The sequence below is a fragment of the Phyllobates terribilis genome, unplaced genomic scaffold (genome assembly GCF_046119375.1).
Source record: "Phyllobates terribilis strain yellow unplaced genomic scaffold, ASM4611937v1 Scaffold_40__1_contigs__length_11209783, whole genome shotgun sequence".
NCBI lineage: Eukaryota > Metazoa > Chordata > Amphibia > Anura > Dendrobatidae > Phyllobates > Phyllobates terribilis.
Window position 1 is genome coordinate 5,491,476 of NW_027362800.1, and position 25,163 is coordinate 5,516,638.

Consider the following 25,163-nt stretch of genomic DNA (forward strand, 5'->3'; position numbering starts at 1 on the left):
ATTACCTCTCCTGCTGCTGCTGCTGCTGGCTGTCCAGCAGCAGACTGAAGGTGGCTGCTGCTGTGCGCAGGTATATAAAGGCTCAGAGCCTATTATGACACGCGCAGCCAGCGTTCCATTGCCACATTCCGTCTACTGCAGGCGGGATACCTGGATGGCTGAATGTCACTGAGAAGCTCACAGAGACCGCCATAAGCAACAGTTTAAAAGAATGCCACAGACTAATCAACCAAACTTTTTGGGTTGGTTTCTCTTTTATAGTCTGCAGGCATTAAATGAAAGAAGTCAGTGTTCCAGCAGAGGGAGACAACGTTTCAGAAAAGGCATTGTAGCAAACCAAAAAAGAAATTTTAAGCGCAGCAGAGTAACCAGCTCACATACCTGTTAGCTCAGGTGAGTTTAAAAGGCTGCTGTTGATAACAAGGGAATTTGCTAAATAGATGGTGTGTGTGCAACAATATACTGAAAGGTCAATTATATTGTGCAGCTTCTCTCACCACCTGTAGTTATTTAGGTGAAAGCTCCAAAATGCTTGCCTAATATGTTTGTTTATCCAAAAGGAAGTATAGAGGGAGAGCTAGATAGATAGCATTGCATTACATTACATTACATGGCAATGCAATGCACAGTTGCTGAAGTTGAACCAAAATGAGCTTGTCATCTGGCTTCTGCAACTTTTAACATGAAAAATCCAATGAGGAGAAGAAAAGCAAAGCCAAAGAGTCCATCCCAAAATCCGACAAACAAGCAAAATGAACAAAAAGCATTGAATTCAATTCTTTCTGATTTTAGAAACTGCATTAAAGAAGGGGTGCACCGGTCCTGGAGATACTGCAATACCAGGTCAATGCGTGGAGTGGACAGAGCAAGCTCTTTTTCCATCTCCCTGTTCTAAAAATCCATTTAATATATGATCCCCAGATAGGGGACGTATCAGATATTAAACTGATAAGAACAGATACTACACTTGATCTTAGCCAAAAGGCCGAGAAGCGATAACCAGAATTGGTTTCCGACTACGGTGCCACCCAAGGATTCTGAAAAGTCCATTTGTGGAGATGGCCACCTGGACTCCCGTTAAGAAGACATGCTGTCAACCTCTAGATCCCTCACATGCCTGCACTTTTCGGCTTGCTGCTGCTGCAATCCACGCGTTTTAGATCTGCATAACTCCACCTCTTTTAGCACAGTACCCTCAACCCCCGGCTGTTCCCACCCGCCTCAACACCGTTGGAAGGGAGGAGAACCAATTAAGGCGGGGGGGGGGTGGAACGAGCAGCTGTCTACCCTTAGCAGGAGGGTTGCTGATTAATTACCTCTCCTGCTGCTGCTGCTGCTGGCTGTCCAGCAGCAGACTGAAGGTGGCTGCTGCTGTGCGCAGGTATATAAAGGCTCAGAGCCTATTATGACACGCGCAGCCAGCGTTCCATTGCCACATTCCGTCTACTGCAGGCGGGATACCTGGATGGCTGAATGTCACTGAGAAGCTCACAGAGACCGCCATAAGCAACAGTTTAAAAGAATGCCACAGACTAATCAATCAAACTTTTTGGGTTGGTTTCTCTTTTATAGTCTGCAGGCATTAAATGAAAGAAGTCAGTGTTCCAGCAGAGGGAGACAACGTTTCAGAAAAGGCATTGTAGCAAACCAAAAAAGAAATTTTAAGCGCAGCAGAGTAACCAGCTCACATACCTGTTAGCTCAGGTGAGTTTAAAAGGCTGCTGTTGATAACAAGGGCATTTGCTAAATAGATGGTGTGTGTGCAACAATATACTGAAAGGTCAATTATATTGTGCAGCTTCTCTCACCACCTGTAGTTATTTAGGTGAAAGCTCCAAAATGCTTGCCTAATATGTCTGTTTATCCAAAAGGAAGTATAGAGGGAGAGCTAGATAGATAGCATTGCATTACATTACATTACATGGCAATGCAATGCACAGTTGCTGAAGTTGAACCAAAATGAGCTTGTCATCTGGCTTCTGCAACTTTTAACATGAAAAATCCAATGAGGAGAAGAAAAGCAAAGCCAAAGAGTCCATCCCAAAATCCGACAAACAAGCAAAATGAACAAAAAGCATTGAATTCAATTCTTTCTGATTTTAGAAACTGCATTAAAGAAGGGGTGCACCGGTCCTGGAGATACTGCAATACCAGGTCAATGCGTGGAGTGGACAGAGCAAGCTCTTTTTCCATCTCCCTGTTCTAAAAATCCATTTAATATATGGTCCCCAGATAGGGGACGTATCAGATATTAAACTGATAAGAACAGATACTACACTTGATCTTAGCCAAAAGGCCGAGAAGCGATAACCAGAATTGGTTTCCGACTACGGTGCCACCCAAGGATTCTGAAAAGTCCATTTGTGGAGATGGCCACCTGGACTCCCGTTAAGAAGACATGCTGTCAACCTCTAGATCCCTCACATGCCTGCACTTTTCGGCTTGCTGCTGCTGCAATCCACGCGTTTTAGATCTGCATAACTCCACCTCTTTTAGCACAGTACCCTCAACCCCCGGCTGTTCCCACCCGCCTCAACACCGTTGGAAGGGAGGAGAACCAATTAATGCGGGGGGGGGGGTGGAACGAGCAGCTGTCTACCCTTAGCAGGAGGGTTGCTGATTAATTACCTCTCCTGCTGCTGCTGCTGCTGGCTGTCCAGCAGCAGACTGAAGGTGGCTGCTGCTGTGCGCAGGTATATAAAGGCTCAGAGCCTATTATGACACGCGCAGCCAGCGTTCCATTGCCACATTCCGTCTACTGCAGGCGGGATACCTGGATGGCTGAATGTCACTGAGAAGCTCACAGAGACCGCCATAAGCAACAGTTTAAAAGAATGCCACAGACTAATCAACCAAACTTTTTGGGTTGGTTTCTCTTTTATAGTCTGCAGGCATTAAATGAAAGAAGTCAGTGTTCCAGCAGAGGGAGACAACGTTTCAGAAAAGGCATTGTAGCAAACCAAAAAAGAAATTTTAAGCGCAGCAGAGTAACCAGCTCACATACCTGTTAGCTCAGGTGAGTTTAAAAGGCTGCTGTTGATAACAAGGGCATTTGCTAAATAGATGGTGTGTGTGCAACAATATACTGAAAGGTCAATTATATTGTGCAGCTTATCTCACCACCTGTAGTTATTTAGGTGAAAGCTCCAAAATGCTTGCCTAATATGTCTGCTTATCCAAAAGGAAGTATAGAGGGAGAGCTAGATAGATAGCATTGCATTACATTACATTACATGGCAATGCAATGCACAGTTGCTGAAGTTGAACCAAAATGAGCTTGTCATCTGGCTTCTGCAACTGTTAACATGAAAAATCCAATGAGGAGAAGAAAAGCAAAGCCAAAGAGTCCATCCCGAAATCCGACAAACAAGCAAAATGAACAAAAAGCATTGAATTCAATTCTTTCTGATTTTAGAAACTGCATTAAAGAAGGGGTGCACCGGTCCTGGAGATACTGCAATACCAGGTCAATGCGTGGAGTGGACAGAGCAAGCTCTTTTTCCATCTCCCTGTTCTAAAAATCCATTTAATATATGGTCCCCAGATAGGGGACGTATCAGATATTAAACTGATAAGAACAGATACTACACTTGATCTTAGCCAAAAGGCCGAGAAGCGATAACCAGAATTGGTTTCCGACTACGGTGCCACCCAAGGATTCTGAAAAGTCCATTTGTGGAGATGGCCACCTGGACTCCCGTTAAGAAGACATGCTGTCAACCTCTAGATCCCTCACATGCCTGCACTTTTCGGCTTGCTGCTGCTGCAATCCACGCGTTTTAGATCTGCATAACTCCACCTCTTTTAGCACAGTACCCTCAACCCCCGGCTGTTCCCACCCGCCTCAACACCGTTGGAAGGGAGGAGAACCAATTAAGGCGGGGGGGGTGGAACGAGCAGCTGTCTACCCTTAGCAGGAGGGTTGCTGATTAATTACCTCTCCTGCTGCTGCTGCTGCTGGCTGTCCAGCAGCAGACTGAAGGTGGCTGCTGCTGTGCGCAGGTATATAAAGGCTCAGAGCCTATTATGACACGCGCAGCCAGCGTTCCATTGCCACATTCCGTCTACTGCAGGCGGGATACCTGGATGGCTGAATGTCACTGAGAAGCTCACAGAGACCGCCATAAGCAACAGTTTAAAAGAATGCCACAGACTAATCAACCAAACTTTTTGGGTTGGTTTCTCTTTTATAGTCTGCAGGCATTAAATGAAAGAAGTCAGTGTTCCAGCAGAGGGAGACAACGTTTCAGAAAAGGCATTGTAGCAAACCAAAAAAGAAATTTTAAGCGCAGCAGAGTAACCAGCTCACATACCTGTTAGCTCAGGTGAGTTTAAAAGGCTGCTGTTGATAACAAGGGCATTTGCTAAATAGATGGTGTGTGTGCAACAATATACTGAAAGGTCAATTATATTGTGCAGCTTATCTCACCACCTGTAGTTATTTAGGTGAAAGCTCCAAAATGCTTGCCTAATATGTCTGTTTATCCAAAAGGAAGTATAGAGGGAGAGCTAGATAGATAGCATTGCATTACATTACATTACATGGCAATGCAATGCACAGTTGCTGAAGTTGAACCAAAATGAGCTTGTCATCTGGCTTCTGCAACTTTTAACATGAAAAATCCAATGAGGAGAAGAAAAGCAAAGCCAAAGAGTCCATCCCAAAATCCGACAAACAAGCAAAATGAACAAAAAGCATTGAATTCAATTCTTTCTGATTTTAGAAACTGCATTAAAGAAGGGGTGCACCGGTCCTGGAGATACTGCAATACCAGGTCAATGCGTGGAGTGGACAGAGCAAGCTCTTTTTCCATCTCCCTGTTCTAAAAATCCATTTAATATATGGTCCCCAGATAGGGGACGTATCAGATATTAAACTGATAAGAACAGATACTACACTTGATCTTAGCCAAAAGGCCGAGAAGCGATAACCAGAATTGGTTTCCGACTACGGTGCCACCCAAGGATTCTGAAAAGTCCATTTGTGGAGATGGCCACCTGGACTCCCGTTAAGAAGACATGCTGTCAACCTCTAGATCCCTCACATGCCTGCACTTTTCGGCTTGCTGCTGCTGCAATCCACGCGTTTTAGATCTGCATAACTCCACCTCTTTTAGCACAGTACTCTCAACCCCCGGCTGTTCCCATCCGCCTCAACACCGTTGGAAGGGAGGAGAACCAATTAAGGCGGGGGTGGGGGTGGAACGAGCAGCTGTCTACCCTTAGCAGGAGGGTTGCTGATTAATTACCTCTCCTGCTGCTGCTGCTGCTGGCTGTCCAGCAGCAGACTGAAGGTGGCTGCTGCTGTGCGCAGGTATATAAAGGCTCAGAGCCTATTATGACACGCGCAGCCAGCGTTCCATTGCCACATTCCGTCTACTGCAGGCGGGATACCTGGATGGCTGAATGTCACTGAGAAGCTCACAGAGACCGCCATAAGCAACAGTTTAAAAGAATGCCACAGACTAATCAACCAAACTTTTTGGGTTGGTTTCTCTTTTATAGTCTGCAGGCATTAAATGAAAGAAGTCAGTGTTCCAGCAGAGGGAGACAACGTTTCAGAAAAGGCATTGTAGCAAACCAAAAAAGAAATTTTAAGCGCAGCAGAGTAACCAGCTCACATACCTGTTAGCTCAGGTGAGTTTAAAAGGCTGCTGTTGATAACAAGGGCATTTGCTAAATAGATGGTGTGTGTGCAACAATATACTGAAAGGTCAATTATATTGTGCAGCTTATCTCACCACCTGTAGTTATTTAGGTGAAAGCTCCAAAATGCTTGCCTAATATGTCTGTTTATCCAAAAGGAAGTATAGAGGGAGAGCTAGATAGATAGCATTGCATTACATTACATTACATGGCAATGCAATGCACAGTTGCTGAAGTTGAACCAAAATGAGCTTGTCATCTGGCTTCTGCAACTTTTAACATGAAAAATCCAATGAGGAGAAGAAAAGCAAAGCCAAAGAGTCCATCCCAAAATCCGACAAACAAGCAAAATGAACAAAAAGCATTGAATTCAATTCTTTCTGATTTTAGAAACTGCATTAAAGAAGGGGTGCACCGGTCCTGGAGATACTGCAATACCAGGTCAATGCGTGGAGTGGACAGAGCAAGCTCTTTTTCCATCTCCCTGTTCTAAAAATCCATTTAATATATGGTCCCCAGATAGGGGACGTATCAGATATTAAACTGATAAGAACAGATACTACACTTGATCTTAGCCAAAAGGCCGAGAAGCGATAACCAGAATTGGTTTCCGACTACGGTGCCACCCAAGGATTCTGAAAAGTCCATTTGTGGAGATGGCCACCTGGACTCCCGTTAAGAAGACATGCTGTCAACCTCTAGATCCCTCACATGCCTGCACTTTTCGGCTTGCTGCTGCTGCAATCCACGCGTTTTAGATCTGCATAACTCCACCTCTTTTAGCACAGTACTCTCAACCCCCGGCTGTTCCCATCCGCCTCAACACCGTTGGAAGGGAGGAGAACCAATTAAGGCGGGGGGGGGTGGAACGAGCAGCTGTCTACCTTAGCAGGAGGGTTGCTGATTAATTACCTCTCCTGCTGCTGCTGCTGCTGGCTGTCCAGCAGCAGACTGAAGGTGGCTGCTGCTGTGCGCAGGTATATAAAGGCTCAGAGCCTATTATGACACGCGCAGCCAGCGTTCCATTGCCACATTCCGTCTACTGCAGGCGGGATACCTGGATGGCTGAATGTCACTGAGAAGCACACAGAGACCGCCATAAGCAACAGTTTAAAAGAATGCCACAGACTAATCAACCAAACTTTTTGGGTTGGTTTCTCTTTTATAGTCTGCAGGCATTAAATGAAAGAAGTCAGTGTTCCAGCAGAGGGAGACAACGTTTCAGAAAAGGCATTGTAGCAAACCAAAAAAGAAATTTTAAGCGCAGCAGAGTAACCAGCTCACATACCTGTTAGCTCAGGTGAGTTTAAAAGGCTGCTGTTGATAACAAGGGCATTTGCTAAATAGATGGTGTGTGTGCAACAATATACTGAAAGGTCAATTATATTGTGCAGCTTATCTCACCACCTGTAGTTATTTAGGTGAAAGCTCCAAAATGCTTGCCTAATATGTCTGTTTATCCAAAAGGAAGTATAGAGGGAGAGCTAGATAGATAGCATTGCATTACATTACATTACATGGCAATGCAATGCACAGTTGCTGAAGTTGAACCAAAATGAGCTTGTCATCTGGCTTCTGCAACTTTTAACATGAAAAATCCAATGAGGAGAAGAAAAGCAAAGCCAAAGAGTCCATCCCAAAATCCGACAAACAAGCAAAATGAACAAAAAGCATTGAATTCAATTCTTTCTGATTTTAGAAACTGCATTAAAGAAGGGGTGCACCGGTCCTGGAGATACTGCAATACCAGGTCAATGCGTGGAGTGGACAGAGCAAGCTCTTTTTCCATCTCCCTGTTCTAAAAATCCATTTAATATATGGTCCCCAGATAGGGGACGTATCAGATATTAAACTGATAAGAACAGATACTACACTTGATCTTAGCCAAAAGGCCGAGAAGCGATAACCAGAATTGGTTTCCGACTACGGTGCCACCCAAGGATTCTGAAAAGTCCATTTGTGGAGATGGCCACCTGGACTCCCGTTAAGAAGACATGCTGTCAACCTCTAGATCCCTCACATGCCTGCACTTTTCGGCTTGCTGCTGCTGCAATCCACGCGTTTTAGATCTGCATAACTCCACCTCTTTTAGCACAGTACCCTCAACCCCCGGCTGTTCCCACCCGCCTCAACACCGTTGGAAGGGAGGAGAACCAATTAAGGCGGGGGGGGGGGTGGAACGAGCAGCTGTCTACCCTTAGCAGGAGGGTTGCTGATTAATTACCTCTCCTGCTGCTGCTGCTGCTGGCTGTCCAGCAGCAGACTGAAGGTGGCTGCTGCTGTGCGCAGGTATATAAAGGCTCAGAGCCTATTATGACACGCGCAGCCAGCGTTCCATTGCCACATTCCGTCTACTGCAGGCGGGATACCTGGATGGCTGAATGTCACTGAGAAGCTCACAGAGACCGCCATAAGCAACAGTTTAAAAGAATGCCACAGACTAATCAACCAAACTTTTTGGGTTGGTTTCTCTTTTATAGTCTGCAGGCATTAAATGAAAGAAGTCAGTGTTCCAGCAGAGGGAGACAACGTTTCCGAAAAGGCATTGTAGCAAACCAAAAAAGAAATTTTAAGCGCAGCAGAGTAACCAGCTCACATACCTGTTAGCTCAGGTGAGTTTAAAAGGCTGCTGTTGATAACAAGGGCATTTGCTAAATAGATGGTGTGTGTGCAACAATATACTGAAAGGTCAATTATATTGTGCAGCTTATCTCACCACCTGTAGTTATTTAGGTGAAAGCTCCAAAATGCTTGCCTAATATGTCTGTTTATCCAAAAGGAAGTATAGAGGGAGAGCTAGATAGATAGCATTGCATTACATTACATTACATGGCAATGCAATGCACAGTTGCTGAAGTTGAACCAAAATGAGCTTGTCATCTGGCTTCTGCAACTTTTAACATGAAAAATCCAATGAGGAGAAGAAAAGCAAAGCCAAAGAGTCCATCCCAAAATCCGACAAACAAGCAAAATGAAGAAAAAGCATTGAATTCAATTCTTTCTGATTTTAGAAACTGCATTAAAGAAGGGGTGCACCGGTCCTGGAGATACTGCAATACCAGGTCAATGCATGGAGTGGACAGAGCAAGCTCTTTTTCCATCTCCCTGTTCTAAAAATCCATTTAATATATGGTCCCCAGATAGGGGACGTATCAGATATTAAACTGATAAGAACAGATACTACACTTGATCTTAGCCAAAAGGCCGAGAAGCGATAACCAGAATTGGTTTCCGACTACGGTGCCACCCAAGGATTCTGAAAAGTCCATTTGTGGAGATGGCCACCTGGACTCCCGTTAAGAAGACATGCTGTCAACCTCTAGATCCCTCACATGCCTGCACTTTTCGGCTTGCTGCTGCTGCAATCCACGCGTTTTAGATCTGCATAACTCCACCTCTTTTAGCACAGTACCCTCAACCCCCGGCTGTTCCCACCCGCCTCAACACCGTTGGAAGGGAGGAGAACCAATTAAGGCGGGGGGGGGTGGAACGAGCAGCTGTCTACCCTTAGCAGGAGGGTTGCTGATTAATTACCTCTCCTGCTGCTGCTGCTGCTGGCTGTCCAGCAGCAGACTGAAGGTGGCTGCTGCTGTGCGCAGGTATATTAAGGCTCAGAGCCTATTATGACACGCGCAGCCAGCGTTCCATTGCCACATTCCGTCTACTGCAGGCGGGATACCTGGATGGCTGAATGTCACTGAGAAGCTCACAGAGACCGCCATAAGCAACAGTTTAAAAGAATGCCACAGACTAATCAACCAAACTTTTTGGGTTGGTTTCTCTTTTATAGTCTGCAGGCATTAAATGAAAGAAGTCAGTGTTCCAGCAGAGGGAGACAACGTTTCAGAAAAGGCATTGTAGCAAACCAAAAAAGAAATTTTAAGCGCAGCAGAGTAACCAGCTCACATACCTGTTAGCTCAGGTGAGTTTAAAAGGCTGCTGTTGATAACAAGGGCATTTGCTAAATAGATGGTGTGTGTGCAACAATATACTGAAAGGTCAATTATATTGTGCAGCTTATCTCACCACCTGTAGTTATTTAGGTGAAAGCTCCAAAATGCTTGCCTAATATGTCTGTTTATCCAAAAGGAAGTATAGAGGGAGAGCTAGATAGATAGCATTGCATTACATTACATTACATGGCAATGCAATGCACAGTTGCTGAAGTTGAACCAAAATGAGCTTGTCATCTGGCTTCTGCAACTTTTAACATGAAAAATCCAATGAGGAGAAGAAAAGCAAAGCCAAAGAGTCCATCCCAAAATCCGACAAACAAGCAAAATGAACAAAAAGCATTGAATTCAATTCTTTCTGATTTTAGAAACTGCATTAAAGAAGGGGTGCACCGGTCCTGGAGATACTGCAATACCAGGTCAATGCGTGGAGTGGACAGAGCAAGCTCTTTTTCCATCTCCCTGTTCTAAAAATCCATTTAATATATGGTCCCCAGATAGGGGACGTATCAGATATTAAACTGATAAGAACAGATACTACACTTGATCTTAGCCAAAAGGCCGAGAAGCGATAACCAGAATTGGTTTCCGACTACGGTGCCACCCAAGGATTCTGAAAAGTCCATTTGTGGAGATGGCCACCTGGACTCCCGTTAAGAAGACATGCTGTCAACCTCTAGATCCCTCACATGCCTGCACTTTTCGGCTTGCTGCTGCTGCAATCCACGCGTTTTAGATCTGCATAACTCCACCTCTTTTAGCACAGTACCCTCAACCCCCGGCTGTTCCCACCCGCCTCAACACCGTTGGAAGGGAGGAGAACCAATTAAGGCGGGGGGGGGGGGTGGAACGAGCAGCTGTCTACCCTTAGCAGGAGGGTTGCTGATTAATTACCTCTCCTGCTGCTGCTGCTGCTGGCTGTCCAGCAGCAGACTGAAGGTGGCTGCTGCTGTGCGCAGGTATATAAAGGCTCAGAGCCTATTATGACACGCGCAGCCAGCGTTCCATTGCCACATTCCGTCTACTGCAGGCGGGATACCTGGATGGCTGAATGTCACTGAGAAGCTCACAGAGACCGCCATAAGCAACAGTTTAAAAGAATGCCACAGACTAATCAACCAAACTTTTTGGGTTGGTTTCTCTTTTATAGTCTGCAGGCATTAAATGAAAGAAGTCAGTGTTCCAGCAGAGGGAGACAACGTTTCAGAAAAGGCATTGTAGCAAACCAAAAAAGAAATTTTAAGCGCAGCAGAGTAACCAGCTCACATACCTGTTAGCTCAGGTGAGTTTAAAAGGCTGCTGTTGATAACAAGGGCATTTGCTAAATAGATGGTGTGTGTGCAACAATATACTGAAAGGTCAATTATATTGTGCAGCTTATCTCACCACCTGTAGTTATTTAGGTGAAAGCTCCAAAATGCTTGCCTAATATGTCTGTTTATCCAAAAGGAAGTATAGAGGGAGAGCTAGATAGATAGCATTGCATTACATTACATTACATGGCAATGCAATGCACAGTTGCTGAAGTTGAACCAAAATGAGCTTGTCATCTGGCTTCTGCAACTTTTAACATGAAAAATCCAATGAGGAGAAGAAAAGCAAAGCCAAAGAGTCCATCCCAAAATCCGACAAACAAGCAAAATGAACAAAAAGCATTGAATTCAATTCTTTCTGATTTTAGAAACTGCATTAAAGAAGGGGTGCACCGGTCCTGGAGATACTGCAATACCAGGTCAATGCGTGGAGTGGACAGAGCAAGCTCTTTTTCCATCTCCCTGTTCTAAAAATCCATTTAATATTTGGTCCCCAGATAGGGGACGTATCAGATATTAAACTGATAAGAACAGATACTACACTTGATCTTAGCCAAAAGGCCGAGAAGCGATAACCAGAATTGGTTTCCGACTACGGTGCCACCCAAGGATTCTGAAAAGTCCATTTGTGGAGATGGCCACCTGGACTCCCGTTAAGAAGACATGCTGTCAACCTCTAGATCCCTCACATGCCTGCACTTTTCGGCTTGCTGCTGCTGCAATCCACGCGTTTTAGATCTGCATAACTCCACCTCTTTTAGCACAGTACCCTCAACCCCCGGCTGTTCCCACCCGCCTCAACACCGTTGGAAGGGAGGAGAACCAATTAAGGCGGGGGGGGGGGGGTGGAACGAGCAGCTGTCTACTCTTAGCAGGAGGGTTGCTGATTAATTACCTCTCCTGCTGCTGCTGCTGGCTGTCCAGCAGCAGACTGAAGGTGGCTGCTGCTGTGCGCAGGTATATAAAGGCTCAGAGCCTATTATGACACGCGCAGCCAGCGTTCCATTGCCACATTCCGTCTACTGCAGGCGGGATACCTGGATGGCTGAATGTCACTGAGAAGCTCACAGAGACCGCCATAAGCAAGAGTTTAAAAGAATGCCACAGACTAATCAACCAAACTTTTTGGGTTGGTTTCTCTTTTATAGTCTGCAGGCATTAAATGAAAGAAGTCAGTGTTCCAGCAGAGGGAGACAACGTTTCAGAAAAGGCATTGTAGCAAACCAAAAAAGAAATTTTAAGCGCAGCAGAGTAACCAGCTCACATACCTGTTAGCTCAGGTGAGTTTAAAAGGCTGCTGTTGATAACAAGGGCATTTGCTAAATAGATGGTGTGTGTGCAACAATATACTGAAAGGTCAATTATATTGTGCAGCTTATCTCACCACCTGTAGTTATTTAGGTGAAAGCTCCAAAATGCTTGCCTAATATGTCTGTTTATCCAAAAGGAAGTATAGAGGGAGAGCTAGATAGATAGCATTGCATTACATTACATTACATGGCAATGCAATGCACAGTTGCTGAAGTTGAACCAAAATGAGCTTGTCATCTGGCTTCTGCAACTTTTAACATGAAAAATCCAATGAGGAGAAGAAAAGCAAAGCCAAAGAGTCCATCCCAAAATCCGACAAACAAGCAAAATGAACAAAAAGCATTGAATTCAATTCTTTCTGATTTTAGAAACTGCATTAAAGAAGGGGTGCACCGGTCCTGGAGATACTGCAATACCAGGTCAATGCGTGGAGTGGACAGAGCAAGCTCTTTTTCCATCTCCCTGTTCTAAAAATCCATTTAATATATGGTCCCCAGATAGGGGACGTATCAGATATTAAACTGATAAGAACAGATACTACACTTGATCTTAGCCAAAAGGCCGAGAAGCGATAACCAGAATTGGTTTCCGACTACGGTGCCACCCAAGGATTCTGAAAAGTCCATTTGTGGAGATGGCCACCTGGACTCCCGTTAAGAAGACATGCTGTCAACCTCTAGATCCCTCACATGCCTGCACTTTTCGGCTTGCTGCTGCTGCAATCCACGCGTTTTAGATCTGCATAACTCCACCTCTTTTAGCACAGTACCCTCAACCACCGGCTGTTCCCACCCGCCTCAACACCGTTGGAAGGGAGGAGAACCAATTAAGGCGGGGGGGGGGGTGGAACGAGCAGCTGTCTACCCTTAGCAGGAGGGTTGCTGATTAATTACCTCTCCTGCTGCTGCTGCTGCTGGCTGTCCAGCAGCAGACTGAAGGTGGCTGCTGCTGTGCGCAGGTATATAAAGGCTCAGAGCCTATTATGACACGCGCAGCCAGCGTTCCATTGCCACATTCCGTCTACTGCAGGCGGGATACCTGGATGGCTGAATGTCACTGAGAAGCTCACAGAGACCGCCATAAGCAACAGTTTAAAAGAATGCCACAGACTAATCAACCAAACTTTTTGGGTTGGTTTCTCTTTTATAGTCTGCAGGCATTAAATGAAAGAAGTCAGTGTTCCAGCAGAGGGAGACAACGTTTCAGAAAAGGCATTGTAGCAAACCAAAAAAGAAATTTTAAGCGCAGCAGAGTAACCAGCTCACATACCTGTTAGCTCAGGTGAGTTTAAAAGGCTGCTGTTGATAACAAGGGCATTTGCTAAATAGATGGTGTGTGTGCAACAATATACTGAAAGGTCAATTATATTGTGCAGCTTATCTCACCACCTGTAGTTATTTAGGTGAAAGCTCCAAAATGCTTGCCTAATATGTCTGTTTATCCAAAAGGAAGTATAGAGGGAGAGCTAGATAGATAGCATTGCATTACATTACATTACATGGCAATGCAATGCACAGTTGCTGAAGTTGAACCAAAATGAGCTTGTCATCTGGCTTCTGCAACTTTTAACATGAAAAATCCAATGAGGAGAAGAAAAGCAAAGCCAAAGAGTCCATCCCAAAATCCGACAAACAAGCAAAATGAACAAAAAGCATTGAATTCAATTCTTTCTGATTTTAGAAACTGCATTAAAGAAGGGGTGCACCGGTCCTAGAGATACTGCAATACCAGGTCAATGCGTGGAGTGGACAGAGCAAGCTCTTATTCCATCTCCCTGTTCTAAAAATCCATTTAATATATGGTCCCCAGATAGGGGACATATCAGATATTAAACTGATAAGAACAGATACTACACTTGATCTTAGCCAAAAGGCCGAGAAGCGATAACCAGAATTGGTTTCCGACTAAGGTGCCACCCAAGGATTCTGAAAAGTCCATTTGTGGAGATGGCCACCTGGACTTCCGTTAAGAAGACATGCTGTCAACCTCTAGATCCCTCACATGCCTGCACTTTTCGGCTTGCTGCTGCTGCAATCCACGCGTTTTAGATCTGCATAACTCCACCTCTTTTAGCACAGTACCCTCAACCCCCGGCTGTTCCCACCCGCCTCAACACCGTTGGAAGGGAGGAGAACCAATTAAGGCGGGGGGGGGGGTGGAACGAGCAGCTGTCTACCCTTAGCAGGAGGGTTGCTGATTAATTACCTCTCCTGCTGCTGCTGCTGCTGGCTGTCCAGCAGCAGACTGAAGGTGGCTGCTGCTGTGCGCAGGTATATAAAGGCTCAGAGCCTATTATGACACGCGCAGCCAGCGTTCCATTGCCACATTCCGTCTACTGCAGGCGGGATACCTGGATGGCTGAATGTCACTGAGAAGCTCACAGAGACCGCCATAAGCAACAGTTTAAAAGAATGCCACAGACTAATCAACCAAACTTTTTGGGTTGGTTTCTCTTTTATAGTCTGCAGGCATTAAATGAAAGAAGTCAGTGTTCCAGCAGAGGGAGACAACGTTTCAGAAAAGGCATTGTAGCAAACCAAAAAAGAAATTTTAAGCGCAGCAGAGTAACCAGCTCACATACCTGTTAGCTCAGGTGAGTTTAAAAGGCTGCTGTTGATAACAAGGGCATTTGCTAAATAGATGGTGTGTGTGCAACAATATACTGAAAGGTCAATTATATTGTGCAGCTTATCTCACCACCTGTAGTTATTTAGGTGAAAGCTCCAAAATGCTTGCCTAATATGTCTGTTTATCCAAAAGGAAGTATAGAGGGAGAGCTAGATAGATAGCATTGCATTACATTACATTACATGGCAATGCAATGCACAGTTGCTGAAGTTGAACCAAAATGAGCTTGTCATCTGGCTTCTGCAACTTTTAACATGAAAAATCCAATGAGGAGAAGAAAAGCAAAGCCAAAGAGTCCATCCCAAAATCCGACAAACAAGCAAAATGAACAAAAAGCATTGAATTCAATTCTTTCTGATTTTAGAAACTGCATTAAAGAAGGGGTGCACCGGTCCTGGAGATACTGCAATACCAGGTCAATGCGTGGAGTGGACAGAGCAAGCTCTTTTTCCATCTCCCTGTTCTAAAAATCCATTTAATATATGGTCCCCAGATAGGGGACGTATCAGATATTAAACTGATAAGAACAGATACTACACTTGATCTTAGCCAAAAGGCCGAGAAGCGATAACCAGAATTGGTTTCCGACTACGGTGCCACCCAAGGATTCTGAAAAGTCCATTTGTGGAGATGGCCTCCTGGACTCCCGTTAAGAAGACATGCTGTCAACCTCTAGATCCCTCACATGCCTGCACTTTTCGGCTTGCTGCTGCTGCAATCCACGCGTTTTAGATCTGCATAACTCCACCTCTTTTAGCACAGTACCCTCAACCCCCGGCTGTTCCCACCCGCCTCAACACCGTTGGAAACGAGGAGAACCAATTAAGGCGGGGGGGGGGGGTGGAACGAGCAGCTGTCTACCCTTAGCAGGAGGGTTGCTGATTAATTACCTCTCCTGCTGCTGCTGCTGCTGGCTGTCCAGCAGCAGACTGAAGGTGGCTGCTGCTGTGCGCAGGTATATAAAGGCTCAGAGCCTATTATGACACGCGCAGCCAGCGTTCCATTGCCACATTCCGTCTACTGCAGGCGGGATACCTGGATGGCTGAATGTCACTGAGAAGCTCACAGAGACCGCCATAAGCAACAGTTTAAAAGAATGCCACAGACTAATCAACCAAACTTTTTGGGTTGGTTTCTCTTTTATAGTCTGCAGGCATTAAATGAAAGAAGTCAGTGTTCCAGCAGAGGGAGACAACGTTTCAGAAAAGGCATTGTAGCAAACCAAAAAAGAAATTTTAAGCGCAGCAGAGTAACCAGCTCACATACCTGTTAGCTCAGGTGAGTTTAAAAGGCTGCTGTTGATAACAAGGGCATTTGCTAAATAGATGGTGTGTGTGCAACAATATACTGAAAGGTCAATTATATTGTGCAGCTTATCTCACCACCTGTAGTTATTTAGGTGAAAGCTCCAAAATGCTTGCCTAATATGTCTGTTTATCCAAAAGGAAGTATAGAGGGAGAGCTAGATAGACAGCATTGCATTACATTACATTACATGGCAATGCAATGCACAGTTGCTGAAGTTGAACCAAAATGAGCTTGTCATCTGGCTTCTGCAACTTTTAACATGAAAAATCCAATGAGGAGAAGAAAAGCAAAGCCAAAGAGTCCATCCCAAAATCCGACAAACAAGCAAAATGAACAAAAAGCATTGAATTCAATTCTTTCTGATTTTAGAAACTGCATTAAAGAAGGGGTGCACCGGTCCTGGAGATACTGCAATACCAGGTCAATGCGTGGAGTGGACAGAGCAAGCTCTTTTTCCATCTCCCTGTTCTAAAAATCCATTTAATATATGGTCCCCAGATAGGGGACGTATCAGATATTAAACTGATAAGAACAGATACTACACTTGATCTTAGCCAAAAGGCCGAGAAGCGATAACCAGAATTGGTTTCCGACTACGGTGCCACCCAAGGATTCTGAAAAGTCCATTTGTGGAGATGGCCACCTGGACTCCCGTTAAGAAGACATGCTGTCAACCTCTAGATCCCTCACATGCCTGCACTTTTCGGCTTGCTGCTGCTGCAATCCACGCGTTTTAGATCTGCATAACTCCACTTCTTTTAGCACAGTACCCTCAACCCCCGGCTGTTCCCACCCGCCTCAACACCGTTGGAAGGGAGGAGAACCAATTAAGGCGGGGGGGGGGTGGAACGAGCAGCTGTCTACCCTTAGAAGGAGGGTTGCTGATTAATTACCTCTCCTGCTGCTGCTGGCTGTCCAGCAGCAGACTGAAGGTGGCTGCTGCTGTGCGCAGGAATATAAAGGCTCAGAGCCTATTATGACACGCGCAGCCAGCGTTCCATTGCCACATTCCGTCTACTGCAGGCGGGATACCTGGATGGCTGAATGTCACTGAGAAGCTCACAGAGACCGCCATAAGCAACAGTTTAAAAGAATGCCACAGACTAATCAACCAAACTTTTTGGGTTGGTTTCTCTTTTATAGTCTGCAGGCATTAAATGAAAGAAGTCAGTGTTCCAGCAGAGGGAGACAACGTTTTAGAAAAGGCATTGTAGCAAACCAAAAAAGAAATTTTAAGCGCAGCAGAGTAACCAGCTCACATACCTGTTAGCTCAGGTGAGTTTAAAAGGCTGCTGTTGATAACAAGGGCATTTGCTAAATAGATGGTGTGTGTGCAACAATATACTGAAAGGTCAATTATATTGTGCAGCTTATCTCACCACCTGTAGTTATTTAGGTGAAAGCTCCAAAATGCTTGCCTAATATGTCTGTTTATCCAAAAGGAAGTATAGAGGTAGAGCTAGATAGATAGCATTGCATTACATTACATTACATGGCAATGCAATGCACAGTTGCTGAAGTTGAACCAAAATGAGCTTGTCATCTGGCTTCTGCAACTTTTAACATGAAAAATCCAATGAGGAGAAGAAAAGCAAAGCCAAAGAGTCCATCCCAAAATCCGACAAACAAGCAAAATGAACAAAAAGCATTGAATTCAATTCTTTCTGATTTTAGAAACTGCATTAAAGAAGGGGTGCACCGGTCCTGGAGATACTGCAATACCAGGTCAATGCGTGGAGTGGACAGAGCAAGCTCTTTTTCCATCTCCCTGTTCTAAAAATCCATTTAATATATGGTCCCCAGATAGGGGACGTATCAGATATTAAACTGATAAGAGCAGATACTACACTTGATCTTAGCCAAAAGGCCGAGAAGCGATAACCAGAATTGGTTTCCGACTACGGTGCCACCCAAGGATTCTGAAAAGTCCATTTGTGGAGATGGCCACCTGGACTCCCGTTAAGAAGACATGCTGTCAACCTCTAGATCACTCACATGCCTGCACTTTTCGGCTTGCTGCTACTGCAATCCACGCGTTTTAGATCTGCATAACTCCACCTCTTTTAGCACAGTACCCTCAACCCCCAGCTGTTCCCACCCGCCTCAACACCGTTGGAAGGGAGGAGAACCAATTAAGGCGGGGGGGGGGGGTGGAACGAGCAGCTGTCTACCCTTAGCAGGAGGGTTGCTGATTAATTACCTCTCCTGCTGCTGCTGCTGCTGGCTGTCCAGCAGCAGACTGAAGGTGGCTGCTGCTGTGCGCAGGTATATAAAGGCTCAGAGCCTATTATGACACGCGCAGCCAGCGTTCCATTGGCACATTCCGTCTACTGCAGGCGGGATACCTGGATGGCTGAATGTCACTGAGAAGCTCACAGAGACCGCCATAAGCAACAGTTTAAAAGAATGCCACAGACTAATCAACCAAATTTTTTGGGTTGGTTTCTCTTTTATAGTCTGCAGGCATTAAATGAAAGAAGTCAGTGTTCCAGCAGAGGGAGACAACGTTTCAGAAAAGGCATTGTAGCAAACCAAAAAAGAAATTTTAAGCGCAGCAGAGTAACCAGCTCACATACCTGTTAGCTCAGGTGAGTTTAAAAGGCTGCTGTTGATAACAAGGGCATTTGCTAAATAGATGGTGTGTGTGCAACAATATACTGAAAGGTCAATTATATTGTGCAGCTTATCTCACCACCTGTAGTTATTTAGGTGAAAGCTCCAAAATGCTTGCCTAATATGTCTGTTTATCCAAAAGGAAGTATAGAGGGAGAGCTAGATAGATAGCATTGCATTACATTACATTACATGGCAATGCAATGCACAGTTGCTGAAGTTGAACCAAAATGAGCTTGTCATCTGGCTTCTGCAACTTTTAACATGAAAAATCCAATGAGGAGAAGAAAAGCAAAGCCAAAGAGTCCATCCCAAAATCCGACAAACAAGCAAAATGAACAAAAAGCATTGAATTCAATTCTTTCTGATTTTAGAAACTGCATTAAAGAAGGGGTGCACCGGTCCTGGAGATACTGCAATACCAGGTCAATGCGTGGAGTGGACAGAGCAAGCTCTTTTTCCATCTCCCTGTTCTAAAAATCCATTTAATATATGGTCCCCAGATAGGGGACGTATCAGATATTAAACTGATAAGAACAGATACTACACTTGATCTTAGCCAAAAGGCCGAGAAGCGATAACCAGAATTGGTTTCCGACTACGGTGCCACCCAAGGATTCTGAAAAGTCCATTTGTGGAGATGGCCACCTTGACTCCCGTTAAGAAGACATGCTGTCAACCTCTAGATCCCTCACATGCCTGCACTTTTCGGCTTGCTGCTGCTGCAATCCACGCGTTTTAGATCTGCATAACTCCACCTCTTTTAGCACAGTACCCTCAACCCCCGGCTGTTCCCACCCGCCTCAACACCGTTGGAAGGGAGGAGAACCAATTAAGGCGGGGGGGGGGGGGTGGAACGAGCAGCTGTCTATCCTTAGCAGGAGGGTTGCTGATTAATTACCTCTCCTGCTGCTGCTGCTGCTGGCTGTCCAGCAGCAGACTGAAGGTGGCTGCTGCTGTGCGCAGGTATATAAAGGCTCAGAGCCTATTATGACACGCGCAGCCAGCGTTCCATTGCCACATTCCGTCTACTGCAGGCGGGATACCTGGATGGCTGAATGTCACTGAGAAGCTCACAGAGACCGCCATAAGCAACAGTTTAAAAGAATGCCACAGACTAATCAACCAAACTTTTTGGTTTGGTTTCTCTTTTATAGTCTGCAGGCATTAAATGAAAGAAGTCAGTGTTCCAGCAGAGGGAGACAACGTTTCAGAAAAGGCATTGTAGCAAACCAAAAAAGAAATTTTAAGCGCAGCAGAGTAACCAGCTCACATACCTGTTAGCTCAGGTGAGTTTAAAAGGCTGCTGTTGATAACAAGGGCATTTGCTAAATAGATGGTGTGTGTGCAACAATATACTGAAAGGTCAATTATATTGTGCAGCTTATCTCACCACCTGTAGTTATTTAGGTGAAAGCTCCAAAATGCTTGCCTAATATGTCTGTTTATCCAAAAGGAAGTATAGAGGGAGAGCTAGATAGATAGCATTGCATTACATTACATTACATGGCAATGCAATGCACAGTTGCTGAAGTTGAACCAAAATGAGCTTGTCATCTGGCTTCTGCAACTTTTAACATGAAAAATCCAATGAGGAGAAGAAAAGCAAAGCCAAAGAGTCCATCCCAAAATCCGACAAACAAGCAAAATGAACAAAAAGCATTGAATTCAATTCTTTCTGATTTTAGAAACTGCATTAAAGAAGGGGTGCACCGGTCCTGGAGATACTGCAATACCAGGTCAATGCGTGGAGTGGACAGAGCAAGCTCTTTTTCCATCTCCCTGTTCTAAAAATCCATTTAATATATGGTCCCCAGATAGGGGACGTATCAGATATTAAACTGATAAGAACAGATACTACACTTGATCTTAGCCAAAAGGCCGAGAAGCGATAACCAGAATTGGTTTCCGACTACGGTGCCACCCAAGGATTCTGAAAAGTCCATTTGTGGAGATGGCCACCTGGACTCCCGTTAAGAAGACATGCTGTCAACCTCTAGATCCCTCACATGCCTGCACTTTTCGGCTTGCTGCTGCTGCAATCCACGCGTTTTAGATCTGCATAACTCCACCTCTTTTAGCACAGTACCCTCAACCCCCGGCTGTTCCCACCCGCCTCAACACCGTTGGAAGGGAGGAGAACCAATTAAGGCGGGGGGGGGGGTGGAACGAGCAGCTGTCTACCCTTAGCAGGAGGGTTGCTGATTAATTACCTCTCCTGCTGCTGCTGCTGCTGGCTGTCCAGCAGCAGACTGAAGGTGGCTGCTGCTGTGCGCAGGTATATAAAGGCTCAGAGCCTATTATGACACGCGCAGCCAGCGTTCCATTGCCACATTCCGTCTACTGCAGGCGGGATACCTGGATGGCTGAATGTCACTGAGAAGCTCACAGAGACCGCCATAAGCAACAGTTTAAAAGAATGCCACAGACTAATCAACCAAACTTTTTGGGTTGGTTTCTCTTTTATAGTCTGCAGGCATTAAATGAAAGAAGTCAGTGTTCCAGCAGAGGGAGACAACGTTTCAGAAAAGGCATTGTAGCAAACCAAAAAAGAAATTTTAAGCGCAGCAGAGTAACCAGCTCACATACCTGTTAGCTCAGGTGAGTTTAAAAGGCTGCTGTTGATAACAAGGGCATTTGCTAAATAGATGGTGTGTGTGCAACAATATACTGAAAGGTCAATTATATTGTGCAGCTTATCTCACCACCTGTAGTTATTTAGGTGAAAGCTCCAAAATGCTTGCCTAATATGTCTGTTTATCCAAAAGGAAGTATAGAGGGAGAGCTAGATAGATAGCATTGCATTACATTACATTACATGGCAATGCAATGCACAGTTGCTGAAGTTGAACCAAAATGAGCTTGTCATCTGGCTTCTGCAACTTTTAACATGAAAAATCCAATGAGGAGAAGAAAAGCAAAGCCAAAGAGTCCATCCCAAAATCTGACAAACAAGCAAAATGAACAAAAAGCATTGAATTCAATTCTTTCTGATTTTAGAAACTGCATTAAAGAAGGGGTGCACCGGTCCTGGAGATACTGCAATACCAGGTCAATGCGTGGAGTGGACAGAGCAAGCTCTTTTTCCATCTCCCTGTTCTAAAAATCCATTTAATATATGGTCCCCAGATAGGGGACATATCAGATATTAAACTGATAAGAACAGATACTACACTTGATCTTAGCCAAAAGGCCGAGAAGCGATAACCAGAATTGGTTTCCGACTACGGTGCCACCCAAGGATTCTGAAAAGTCCATTTGTGGAGATGGCCACCTGGACTCCCGTTAAGAAGACATGCTGTCAACCTCTAGATCCCTCACATGCCTGCACTTTTCGGCTTGCTGCTGCTGCAATCCACGTGTTTTAGATCTGCATAACTCCACCTCTTTTAGCACAGTATCCTCAACCCCCGGCTGTTCCCACCCGCCTCAACACCGTTGGAAGGGAGGAGAACCAATTAAGGCGGGGGGGGGGGCGGGTGGAACGAGCAGCTGTCTACCCTTAGCAGGAGGGTTGCTGATTAATTACCTCTCCTGCTGCTGCTGCTGCTGGCTGTCCAGCAGCAGACTGAAGGTGGCTGCTGCTGTGCGCAGGTATATAAAGGCTCAGAGCCTATTATGACACGCGCAGCCAGCGTTCCATTGCCACATTCCGTCTACTGCAGGCGGGATACCTGGATGGCTGAATGTCACTGAGAAGCTCACAGAGACCGCCATAAGCAACAGTTTAAAAGAATGCCACAGACTAATCAACCAAACTTTTGGGGTTGGTTTCTCTTTTATAGTCTGCAGGCATTAAATGAAAGAAGTCAGTGTTCCAGCAGAGGGAGACAACGTTTCAGAAAAGGCATTGTAGCAAACCAAAAAAGAAATTTTAAGCGCAGCAGAGTAACCAGCTCACATACCTGTTAGCTCAGGTGAGTTTAAAAGGCTGCTGTTGATAACAAGGGCATTTGCTAAATAGATGGTGTGTGTGCAACAATATACTGAAAGGTCAATTATATTGTGCAGCTTATCTCACCACCTGTAGTTATTTAGGTGAAAGCTCCAAAATGCTTGCCTAATATGTCTGTTTATCCAAAAGGAAGTATAGAGGGAGAGCTAGATAGATAGCATTGCATTACATTACATTACATGGCAATGCAATGCACAGTTGCTGAAGTTGAACCAAAATGAGCTTGTCATCTGGCTTCTGCAACTTTTAACATGAAAAATCCAATGAGGAGAAGAAAAGCAAAGCCAAAGAGTCCATCCCAAAATCCGACAAACAAGCAAAATGAACAAAAAGCATTGAATTCAATTCTTTCTGATTTTAGAAACTGCATTAAAGAAGGGGTGCACCGGTCCTGGAGATACTGCAATACCAGGTCAATGCGTGGAGTGGACAGAGCAAGCTCTTTTTCCATCTCCCTGTTCTAAAAATCCATTTAATATATGGTCCCCAGATAGGGGACGTATCAGATATTAAACTGATAAGAACAGATACTACACTTGATCTTAGCCAAAAGGCCGAGAAGCGATAACCAGAATTGGTTTCCGACTACGGTGCCACCCAAGGATTCTGAAAAGTCCATTTGTGGAGATGGCCACCTGGACTCCCGTTAAGAAGACATGCTGTCAACCCCTAGATCCCTCACATGCCTGCACTTTTCGGCTTGCTGCTGCTGCAATCCACGCGTTTTAGATCTGCATAACTCCACCTCTTTTAGCACAGTACCCTCAACCCCCGGCTGTTCCCACCCGCCTCAACACCGTTGGAAGGGAGGAGAACCAATTAAGGCGGGGGGGGGGGTGGAACGAGCAGCTGTCTACCCTTAGCAGGAGGGTTGCTGATTAATTACCTCTCCTGCTGCTGCTGCTGCTGGCTGTCCAGCAGCAGACTGAAGGTGGCTGCTGCTGTGCGCAGGTATATAAAGGCTCAGAGCCTATTATGACACGCGCAGCCAGCGTTCCATTGCCACATTCCGTCTACTGCAGGCGGGATACCTGGATGGCTGAATGTCACTGAGAAACTCACAGAGACCGCCATAAGCAACAGTTTAAAAGAATGCCACAGACTAATCAACCAAACTTTTTGGGTTGGTTTCTCTTTTATAGTCTGCAGGCATTAAATGAAAGAAGTCAGTGTTCCAGCAGAGGGAGACAACGTTTCAGAAAAGGCATTGTAGCAAACCAAAAAAGAAATTTTAAGCGCAGCAGAGTAACCAGCTCACATACCTGTTAGCTCAGGTGAGTTTAAAAGGCTGCTGTTGATAACAAGGGCATTTGCTAAATAGATGGTGTGTGTGCAACAATATACTGAAAGGTCAATTATATTGTGCAGCTTATCTCACCACCTGTAGTTATTTAGGTGAAAGCTCCAAAATGCTTGCCTAATATGTCTGTTTATCCAAAAGGAAGTATAGAGGGAGAGCTAGATAGATAGCATTGCATTACATTACATTACATGGCAATGCAATGCACAGTTGCTGAAGTTGAACCAAAATGAGCTTGTCATCTGGCTTCTGCAACTTTTAACATGAAAAATCCAATGAGGAGAAGAAAAGCAAAGCCAAAGAGTCCATCCCAAAATCCGACAAACAAGCAAAATGAACAAAAAGCATTGAATTCAATTCTTTCTGATTTTAGAAACTGCATTAAAGAAGAGGTGCACCGGTCCTGGAGATACTGCAATACCAGGTCAATGCGTGGAGTGGACAGAGCAAGCTCTTTTTCCATCTCCCTGTTCTAAAAATCCATTTAATATATGGTCCCCAGATAGGGGACGTATCAGATATTAAACTGATAAGAACAGATACTACACTTGATCTTAGCCAAAAGGTCGAGAAGCGATAACCAGAATTGGTTTTCGACTACGGTGCCACCCAAGGATTCTGAAAAGTCCATTTGTGGAGATGGCCACCTGGACTCCCGTTAAGAAGACATGCTGTCAACCTCTAGATCCCTCACATGCCTGCACTTTTCGGCTTGCTGCTGCTGCAATCCACGCGTTTTAGATCTGCATAACTCCACCTCTTTTAGCACAGTACCCTCAACCCCCGGCTGTTCCCACCCGCCTCAACACCGTTGGAAGGGAGGAGAACCAATTAAGGCGGGGGGGGGGGTGGAACGAGCAGCTGTCTACCCTTAGCAGGAGGGTTGCTGATTAATTACCTCTCCTGCTGCTGCTGCTGCTGGCTGTCCAGCAGCAGACTGAAGGTGGCTGCTGCTGTGCGCAGGTATATAAAGGCTCAGAGCCTATTATGACACGCGCAGCCAGCGTTCCATTGGTACATTCCGTCTACTGCAGGCGGGATACCTGGATGGCTGAATGTCACTGAGAAGCTCACAGAGACCGCCATAAGCAACAGTTTAAAAGAATGCCACAGACTAATCAACCAAACTTTTTGGG

The 25,163-nt window shown here is 45.1% G+C and overlaps 19 non-coding genes across 19 annotated transcripts; all 19 read right to left on the reverse strand.

The window, feature by feature from the left end:
• Positions 1 to 806: 806 nt before the first annotated feature.
• Positions 807 to 997, reverse strand: LOC141184447 (U2 spliceosomal RNA). Its single transcript, XR_012259201.1, has one exon. It is a non-coding gene; the product is annotated as a U2 spliceosomal RNA (small nuclear RNA).
• A 1,120-nt stretch (positions 998 to 2,117) lies between these two features.
• Positions 2,118 to 2,308, reverse strand: LOC141187990 (U2 spliceosomal RNA). The gene has a single exon (XR_012262124.1). It is a non-coding gene; the product is annotated as a U2 spliceosomal RNA (small nuclear RNA).
• Positions 2,309 to 3,429: 1,121 nt separating this feature from the next.
• Positions 3,430 to 3,620, reverse strand: LOC141187991 (U2 spliceosomal RNA). Its single transcript, XR_012262125.1, has one exon. It is a non-coding gene; the product is annotated as a U2 spliceosomal RNA (small nuclear RNA).
• Positions 3,621 to 4,738: 1,118 nt separating this feature from the next.
• Positions 4,739 to 4,929, reverse strand: LOC141187993 (U2 spliceosomal RNA). The gene has a single exon (XR_012262126.1). It is a non-coding gene; the product is annotated as a U2 spliceosomal RNA (small nuclear RNA).
• A 1,121-nt stretch (positions 4,930 to 6,050) lies between these two features.
• LOC141187994 (U2 spliceosomal RNA) lies at positions 6,051 to 6,241 on the reverse strand. The gene has a single exon (XR_012262127.1). It is a non-coding gene; the product is annotated as a U2 spliceosomal RNA (small nuclear RNA).
• Positions 6,242 to 7,359: 1,118 nt separating this feature from the next.
• On the reverse strand, positions 7,360 to 7,550 carry LOC141187996 (U2 spliceosomal RNA). Its single transcript, XR_012262129.1, has one exon. It is a non-coding gene; the product is annotated as a U2 spliceosomal RNA (small nuclear RNA).
• Positions 7,551 to 8,671: 1,121 nt separating this feature from the next.
• On the reverse strand, positions 8,672 to 8,862 carry LOC141191316 (U2 spliceosomal RNA). The gene has a single exon (XR_012265313.1). It is a non-coding gene; the product is annotated as a U2 spliceosomal RNA (small nuclear RNA).
• Positions 8,863 to 9,981: 1,119 nt separating this feature from the next.
• On the reverse strand, positions 9,982 to 10,172 carry LOC141187997 (U2 spliceosomal RNA). Its single transcript, XR_012262130.1, has one exon. It is a non-coding gene; the product is annotated as a U2 spliceosomal RNA (small nuclear RNA).
• A 1,122-nt stretch (positions 10,173 to 11,294) lies between these two features.
• LOC141191173 (U2 spliceosomal RNA) lies at positions 11,295 to 11,485 on the reverse strand. The gene has a single exon (XR_012265173.1). It is a non-coding gene; the product is annotated as a U2 spliceosomal RNA (small nuclear RNA).
• A 1,120-nt stretch (positions 11,486 to 12,605) lies between these two features.
• On the reverse strand, positions 12,606 to 12,796 carry LOC141187998 (U2 spliceosomal RNA). Its single transcript, XR_012262131.1, has one exon. It is a non-coding gene; the product is annotated as a U2 spliceosomal RNA (small nuclear RNA).
• Positions 12,797 to 13,917: 1,121 nt separating this feature from the next.
• On the reverse strand, positions 13,918 to 14,108 carry LOC141184277 (U2 spliceosomal RNA). The gene has a single exon (XR_012259047.1). It is a non-coding gene; the product is annotated as a U2 spliceosomal RNA (small nuclear RNA).
• A 1,121-nt stretch (positions 14,109 to 15,229) lies between these two features.
• On the reverse strand, positions 15,230 to 15,420 carry LOC141187999 (U2 spliceosomal RNA). The gene has a single exon (XR_012262132.1). It is a non-coding gene; the product is annotated as a U2 spliceosomal RNA (small nuclear RNA).
• Positions 15,421 to 16,542: 1,122 nt separating this feature from the next.
• Positions 16,543 to 16,733, reverse strand: LOC141188000 (U2 spliceosomal RNA). The gene has a single exon (XR_012262133.1). It is a non-coding gene; the product is annotated as a U2 spliceosomal RNA (small nuclear RNA).
• A 1,114-nt stretch (positions 16,734 to 17,847) lies between these two features.
• LOC141184911 (U2 spliceosomal RNA) lies at positions 17,848 to 18,038 on the reverse strand. Its single transcript, XR_012259622.1, has one exon. It is a non-coding gene; the product is annotated as a U2 spliceosomal RNA (small nuclear RNA).
• Positions 18,039 to 19,160: 1,122 nt separating this feature from the next.
• Positions 19,161 to 19,351, reverse strand: LOC141188002 (U2 spliceosomal RNA). The gene has a single exon (XR_012262135.1). It is a non-coding gene; the product is annotated as a U2 spliceosomal RNA (small nuclear RNA).
• A 1,123-nt stretch (positions 19,352 to 20,474) lies between these two features.
• LOC141188004 (U2 spliceosomal RNA) lies at positions 20,475 to 20,665 on the reverse strand. The gene has a single exon (XR_012262136.1). It is a non-coding gene; the product is annotated as a U2 spliceosomal RNA (small nuclear RNA).
• Positions 20,666 to 21,786: 1,121 nt separating this feature from the next.
• On the reverse strand, positions 21,787 to 21,977 carry LOC141186605 (U2 spliceosomal RNA). Its single transcript, XR_012260867.1, has one exon. It is a non-coding gene; the product is annotated as a U2 spliceosomal RNA (small nuclear RNA).
• Positions 21,978 to 23,102: 1,125 nt separating this feature from the next.
• On the reverse strand, positions 23,103 to 23,293 carry LOC141188005 (U2 spliceosomal RNA). The gene has a single exon (XR_012262137.1). It is a non-coding gene; the product is annotated as a U2 spliceosomal RNA (small nuclear RNA).
• A 1,121-nt stretch (positions 23,294 to 24,414) lies between these two features.
• LOC141185377 (U2 spliceosomal RNA) lies at positions 24,415 to 24,605 on the reverse strand. Its single transcript, XR_012260045.1, has one exon. It is a non-coding gene; the product is annotated as a U2 spliceosomal RNA (small nuclear RNA).
• Between the last annotated feature and the right edge of the window lie 558 nt (positions 24,606 to 25,163).